Genomic DNA, 7958 nt, shown 5'->3' on the forward strand with positions numbered 1-7958 from the left:
ATGTAAAAGAATGAAATTAGAACACTCCCTAACACCATACACAAAAATAAACCCCAAATGGTTTAAAGACCTAAGTGTAAGACCGGACACTATAAAACTCTTAGAGGAAAACATAGGGAGAACACTCTTTGACATAAATCACAGCAAGATCTTTTTTGACCCACCTCCTAGAGTAATGGAAATAAAACCAAAAGTAAACAAATGGGACCTAATGAAACTTAAAAGCTTTTGCAGAGCAAAGGAAACCATAAACAAGATGAAAAGACAACCCTCAGAATGGGAGAAAATATTTGTGAACTAATCAACAGACAAAGAATTAATCTCCAAAATATATAAACAGCTCATGCGCTCAATATTAAAGAAACAAACGACCCAATCCAAAAATGGGCAGAAGACCTAAATAGACATCTCTCCAAAGAAGACATACAGATGGCCAAGAAGCACATGAAAAGCTGCTCAACATCACTAGTTATTAGAGAAATGAAAATCAAAACTACAATGAGGTATCACCTCACACCAGTTAGAATGGGCATCATCAGAAAATCTGCAAACAACAAATGCTGGAGGGGATGTGGAGAAAAGGGAACCCTCTTGCACTGTTGGTGGGAATGTAAATTGATGCAGCCACTATGGAGAAAAGTGTGGAGGTTCCTCAAAAAACTAAAAATAGAATTACCATATGACCCAGCAATCCCACTACTGGGCATATACACAGAGAAATCCATAATTCAAAAAAGACACATGCACCCCAATGTTCATTGCAGCACTATTTACAATAGCCAGGTCATGGAAGCAACCTAAATGTCCATCGACAGGCGAATGGATAAAGAATATGTGGTATATATATACAATGGAATATTACTCAGCCATAAAAAGGAATGAAATTGGGTCATTTGTAGAGACGTGGATGGACCTAGAGACTGTCATACAGAGTGAAGTAAGTCAGAAAGAGAAAAACAAATATCGTATATTAACGCATATATGTGGAATCTAGAAGAATGGTACAGATGAACTGGTTTGCAGGGCAGAAATAGAGACACAGATGTAGAGAACAAATGTTTGGACACCAAGGGGTGAAAGTGGGGGGGTGGTGGTGTTGGGATGAATTGGGAGATTGGGATTGACATATATACACTAATGTGTATAAATAGATAACTAATAAGAACCTGCTATATAAAAATAAATAAATTAAATTAAAAAAAAAAGAAAAGATTAGTTTCCCTTATGTGAATAGCCCATTGTCCCAGCACCACTTCTTGAAAGTCTGCCCTTCCTTACTGATCTGCAGTGACATCTCTGACTTATAGTAAATGTGTTTCTTTTGTTTCAGTGGCCTATTCTTCTCTCCCTGCACCAATGTCACAGTTTCTCAATTAGTATAGCCTTATAATACATCTTCATTTCTTGCAGATCAAGTCTTCCCACCTTGTTCTTCAAGAGTGTCTTGGCTTTTTTTTTTTTTTTTTTTTTTTTTTTTGCCGCACCACACAGCCTGCAGAATCCTAGTTCCCTGACCAGGGATCAAATCTGGGCCCTCGGCAGTGAAAGCACGGAGTCCTAACCATTGGGCAACCAGGGAATTCCCATGTCTTGGCTATTTTCGAATCTTGAATTTCTATACATAAATTTTAGAATCATTTTGTCAAGTTTTTGGGATTTTAGTTGGTATTGCATTTAATGTGTTAATGGCTTTGGGGAAAATTGACATCTTCACAATATTGAATTGTCCAGTGCATGATAAAGTATATCTGTTCATTTATTTCTGTCTCCTTTGGTGTCTCCCAGAGTTACGTGAGTTTCTCTCTAGACATCTTACCCATCCTTTGTTAGATTTTTTTCCCTAGGTCCTTCATATTTTAAAATGTTATTGACAATGGTAATAACAAGAAATTTCATGTTCTGTTTATTGCTGGTATATAGAAATACTGATAATTTTATTGCATTGATTTTGTATCTAGAAACCTTAACTATTTTATTTATTTCAATAATTATTTGTAGATTCTTTCGATTTTCTATATGCATAGTCACATCATTAGTAGATAGTGATAGTTTTATTCCTTCCTTTCTAGTTTTTATGCAGTTTCTTTTTCTTAACTTATTGTTCTGGCTCTGATCTCTAGTACAATGTTGAATAGAAATGATAGAAAATATAAGTGAGTATTCTTTTCATTTTCCTGGCTTTAAAAGGAAAGCTTTTATGATGTTTGCTATATTGAAAAAAAAACCAGATACCCTTTATTGGAGTAAGGAAGATTCTTTTTTTTTTTTTAGGAAGATTATTTTTATTCCCAGTTTGCTGAGTTTTTATCATAAATGTTTTGAGTTTTTCAAATCCTTTATCATCATCTAATGAAATGATCATATGATTTTCCATCTTTAATTTGTTAATGTGGCAAATGTATTGTTTCTAGTGTTAAACTAACCTTGCGCTGTTGAAGACAATTCTTCATGAGGTATTTTCCTTGTTACATACATTTTACTCTTCTGCTGTTTTTCTCTAGACTTCTCCATGTCCTCTCCATTCCTTCAAAGCCCTGCTGGGATACCACTTCCTTCTGAAAGCCTTCCAGGATGCCCCCAGCTATATTTGACTTCTCACTCTACTCACAAAACCAATGGAACATTGCCTCCCCTGGTAGCTTCATTGTAGCTATATTGTCACCTTCTATCCCCTTGTCTTCTCTCCTGGACTATAAACCCCTGGAGGGCATCTTTGTGCTCTCTTCTCAGCCTGCTTCCTCCTCCCAGGACCCAGAGCAGAGGTGGTATTGAGTGTAACACCAAGGATGAGGCCATAGGCTCTGGGGTAAAGCTGCCTGGGCTCACATCTCAGCTTGGCCACTTGCTAGCTGTGGGATATAGGGCATGCCACCTGGCCTCCCTGAGCCCATCAGTTAAATAGGGAGAATAATAATACCTGTCTCATAGAGTTGTGGTGAGAATGAAATGATATAAGTGAACCACTTAGTGTAGATCCGGGCACGTAGTATTTTTGCTATCTTAGTCCATAGCAATTGCCACTACACTCTATGCTTCTCTTACTCTGAACTGCTCACAATTGATTTCCAAGAGGAGCCTCTTTTTTTTTTTTTTGGTCGTGCCATGTGAGGTCAGCTTGCAGGATCTTAGTTCCCCAACCAGGGATTGAACCTGGGCCACAGCAGTGAAAATGCAGAGTCCTAACCACTGGACCGCCAGGGAACTCCCTATTTCCAAGGACTTCTGAGAGCCATCTCATCTTCCTTTATTTCCTCTAAAGCTGTTCATAGGCTGCTTCATTCATTCAGTGGGCATTTATTGAGCACTTACTGTGTACTAGGACCTGAAGCAGACAAGATCCCTCCTCAGGAAGCAGCCAATCAAGCAGGGGAGAGAGACGTGTAGGCAGACAGTGATAATACAGTGTGGTAAGTGTTAAGAGAGAGGGCCAAGGAGGTGGAGGACTGGGGTTGGGGAGCATGATGGGGATCGAGCTTATGAGAGTAGAGTCCTCTAACTTAGCCTGGGGGTCAGAGAAGGCTTCTTGGAGGAGGTGATGCCTAAGGCGGTCCTGCAGGGCAAATGAGGGATGGCAGTGGGGGAAGGGCCGAAGGTGTGGGGAAGAGTTGTTTCAGATAGAGGGAGAAGAAGGTGCAAAAGAATATAATATGAGAGGAGAAAGAATATAACATGCTTGAGAAATTAGTAGTACTTAAGTGTGGCCAGAACGGAATAGGTGGGCAGCGGGGAGGGCCAAGTGATGTGAAGAGGTAAGCAGGAGTCCGATGAAGAGTCTGTCGTACTACACTAAGGAATGGAGACTTTATCTTCAGATAATTCTCAACCCTTTTTGGCGCACCTAACACCTATTAGAGTAGGTGTCTCTTACTCCAGGAAGCCTTCCCTGATGTCACGCAAATCTGTGTTGGATATTCCCTCTGTTCTACCATAGCCCTCTCCCCTCATCACAGCTAACTTCTTTCCATGATAATTGTCTGTTTAAGCATCTCTCCTTCATACCAAAAGCGGTAAGAGGGCAGGGAATGGGTTTTAACGTTTCTGTAACACAAGGCTAGTAGAATACCTGGCACACGGTGAGTGCTCAATAGATATTTATTGGATGAATGAACAAATAAATAGAACATCTAGGGAAGGAGAGAAAATTGTGACCAGCAAAATGCCTGGCACATAATTGGCCCTTAGAAAATTATTTAATCTTTTATTGTGCATCAGCTTTCTCATCTGGAAAATGGGAATAAAAATAGAAACTACCTCAAAGGGGTATCATGGGTCTGTGAATTGCTTAACCTAGGATCTGACACTTAGTGTAAAGGCTAATTCTCAGCATGTTAAAAACATAATTTTCATACAAACAGTGAGCATGGGTCAGAATTTCATTTAACTCATTAATAAGGGGGCTAGCAGGATGACAAAGCCAGTTCAAAATAGAATATAAAAACTGGGTTTTTAAAAAATTTAATTAATTTTTTTATACAGCAGGTTCTTATTAGTTATCTATTTTATACATATTAGTGTATACATGTCAATCCCAATCTCCCAGTTCATCCCACCACGGCCACCCCCCCGCCCCCAAAAACTGGGGGTTTTATAGTCACTGAAAAAGAAAAATATTGAAATGATATTGCTAAATTATATACAAATGGATTAAGGTCCTACAGGGTAATAAAACCATAACCTTAAGGATTATCTTCTCTACTAGACAGAAAAGGAAATCATCACGTCCTATTAACAGAATTGTGAAATGTCTGGGCCCTAATCAGTTGTGTAAATAATGTTAAATTTCTCTTCGAGGCAGATGACTCTTAAGTAGACTTGCTGATCAATGCTTTATTGTGACATCAAAAGGTCACATAATCATCTTTTTACTTTAGTAACATGTTTTAGATAGTTTTTCTTAACACTGGTAAATTTAGTTTAGTAGATACTGTTATTATTATAAGGCTCTCAAGAAATATTTGCTGAAAGCATTTTCATTCTGTTACGCTTTTTTCCTTCTCCCCAGTGTCAGAGTTGGGACCTACAGAGCTGGTAGACTGAGTGGGGAACCCTGCAGGATCCTATGCTCTTCCTTCCTTCAGCCTGGGGTGTTGCAATGCTAATTCTGTCTCATTAAATAGGCAGAAGAAGTATCTGCTTTGGCATCAGCAAAACAGGCACATATCCCTCCCCTCCGTAAGAACATATATATATATTTTTGAAATAACTGGATATTTCCAAAAAGGCAGTGAAGTAGGCACCATGGAAAAAAATCAGAAATTTTGGGGACCACTATCCATTTATTTTTTTTCAATTTAGAAAATTGTGGTAAAATACATATAACATAAAATTTACCATCCTAACCATTTTAAGTGTACAGTTCAATGGCATTAAGTACAGTCACATTGTTGTGCAACGATCACCACCATCCATCTGCAGAACTCTTTTCATCTTGCAAAACTGAAACTCTGTACCTATTAAACAGTAACACATTGCCCTTCCCCCAGCCCCTGGCAACTACCCTCTACTTTCTGTCTCTATGCATTTGACTACTCTAGGTACTTCATATAAATGGTGTCATACAACATTTGTTCTCTTGTGGCTGGCTTATTTCACTTAGCATCATGTCCTCAAGGTTCATCCAAGTTGTACCACGTGTCAGAATTTCCTTCCTGTTTAACACTGAATAATATTCCATTGTATTTGTATCACATTTTATTTATCCAGTTATCCATTGATGGATGCTTGCATTGCTTCCATCTTTTGGCTATCACCTCCCTTTATTTTATAGTATAAGATTATTTTTGTTTTGAATTGCATATGAGGGAAGGATACCATTTTCAAGGCTTGAGATCTCAAAGATTATAATCTGGCTCAGGGCCTGGGACTAACCAGACTATGAGACCATCTGTGTTCATTTCTTGATTTTGTACTTTTGCCTAAATACAACCAGGATGACTAAGTTTCTCTAGGCAGATTTAGCCTAGAGAATGTTTACATGGAATATGAGCATTAAAAACGTGTTCTAGGGCTCCGATGTGCTCTAAATTTTGTATATACTGGGGACAGGGAAAATTCGAGCATTTCTACAAAGCAACAGATGGGAAATTTCCCAGGAACAAACTAGCTATCTCTTGGCAGTCCAAAAGTATGTAGTATGCAAGCTCTGCTCTGGGAGTTGAGAGAATCTGCTTGAACCACACGATCTCCAGATGCTAGAAAAGGAATTTCCAGATACTTCCCTGCTAAAAGTAGTTAAGAGTACTGGGTCAAAGGAGAACTAAAATGTCTGGGCTTCCAACTTCAGGGAATTGAACCTTTTATTCTGACTTTCCAGCAAAAAGGAAGGGAATGGTGAATGTAGAATCACATGAAGCTAAAGTTAGAGGATACTGCTGAAGTCAATCAGATCCCCATGTTTTAATTCTGTTTTGGACTTTTATTTATACAATTGTCATTAATTTCATCAATGTAGTAGAATATAGACTAGGTCTGAATCTTGGCTCTACAACTTATTCAGTGTGAGACGTTGATTATTACTAAACCTCTCTTCAATTTTTAAAATCTGTGTCTCAATTTTAAAAATCTTTAAAATGGTAATAATAATAGTATTGTCTCAGAGGATCGTGGTGAGGACTAATGTCCCAAGAACAGAGCCCGGGACATAGTAAATGCTATATAAATTCTTGCTATTATTAATACATTTTGGCCTTCCCCTTCTCCTCCTCCTCCCATCTCCTTCTCCTCTTCTTTATTATTATTATTATTATTATTCAGTTGGGAAATAATCAAATTTTATTTGGAGTGTCATCCTACAGTTTTATTCTGCTTCATGATTGTTTCTGGGGGAAAATTTCTACAGTTAATGTGTATTGAATTCTCCTTCTTGATTTTTTTGCAATAACTCTATGACTCTGTTAACATTTTCCTTGTACTGAGAAGTAGTCTCATTCTCTCATTTTCCAGATTTGGAAACTGAATCCCCAAAAGGGAAAGTGACTTGCCCAAGATCACACAGAGACAATGACTAAACCAGTAATAGAACGAAGGACTTCTGACCACGAGTCCACGGCTTGCTCCACTCGACACAGAGTTCAAGAATACTGACCTGGGGTATTAATACACTCTGTCCATCCTCCAAACACGCACAGGAAAACTTGAACACTCTGTGATTCCAGGTATTCTCCAAAAGATGTCTTTCCTTTCTATCAAAATTTCAGGCACTTCAAGGGAAAGGTCTGTGGCTTGACTTGTAATCTTCGTTGTATACCCAGCACTGTGCTTCAAGTTCTTGAGGGCAGAAATTATTGCCTATAACAGCTGGGATTATTAGGAACAGATGCTCAATAAATGGAACTAATTAACATACCCCCAATTTAAAAAAAAAAGGAATGGGACACAAGGAAGAGAATATTTTTTTATTTTATTTTATTTTTTTAAAATAGATTTATTTATTTATTTATTTATTTATGGCTGCATTGGGTCTTCGTTGCTGCCCGCGGGCTTTCTCTAGTTGCAGCAAACGGGGGCTGTTCTTCGTTGCGATGCGCGGTCTTCTCATTGTGGTGGCTTCTCTTGTTGCGGAGCATGGGCTCTAGGTGCACGGGCCTCAGTAGTTGTGGCTCACGGGCTTAGTTGCTCCGCGGCATGTGGGATCTTCCCGGACCAGGGCTCGAACCCGTGTCCCCTGCATTGGCAGGCGGATTCTTAACCACTGTGCCACCAGGGAAGCCCGAGAATATTTATTAAGAAATTAATACATTCTAGTCACTGTGCTAGAATTTTCACCACTATCCCATTTAATCCCCAGACATCCTTTGTAGCATTGTCAATTTCCAGATTTTGAATCAGGAAATTAAGGTTACTCTGAGTCTTCATGAGTAAATATTCAAGATTGACATTTCTCTGATGGACCACAACCTTTTAGAATCTAATATGATAATCACAGAGTGAGAGGTAAAGCCAGGAAGGAAGAGACCTAA

Source organism: Balaenoptera physalus, assembly GCF_965194825.1.
Source record: "Balaenoptera physalus genome assembly, chromosome: 16".
Lineage (NCBI taxonomy): Eukaryota > Metazoa > Chordata > Mammalia > Artiodactyla > Balaenopteridae > Balaenoptera > Balaenoptera physalus.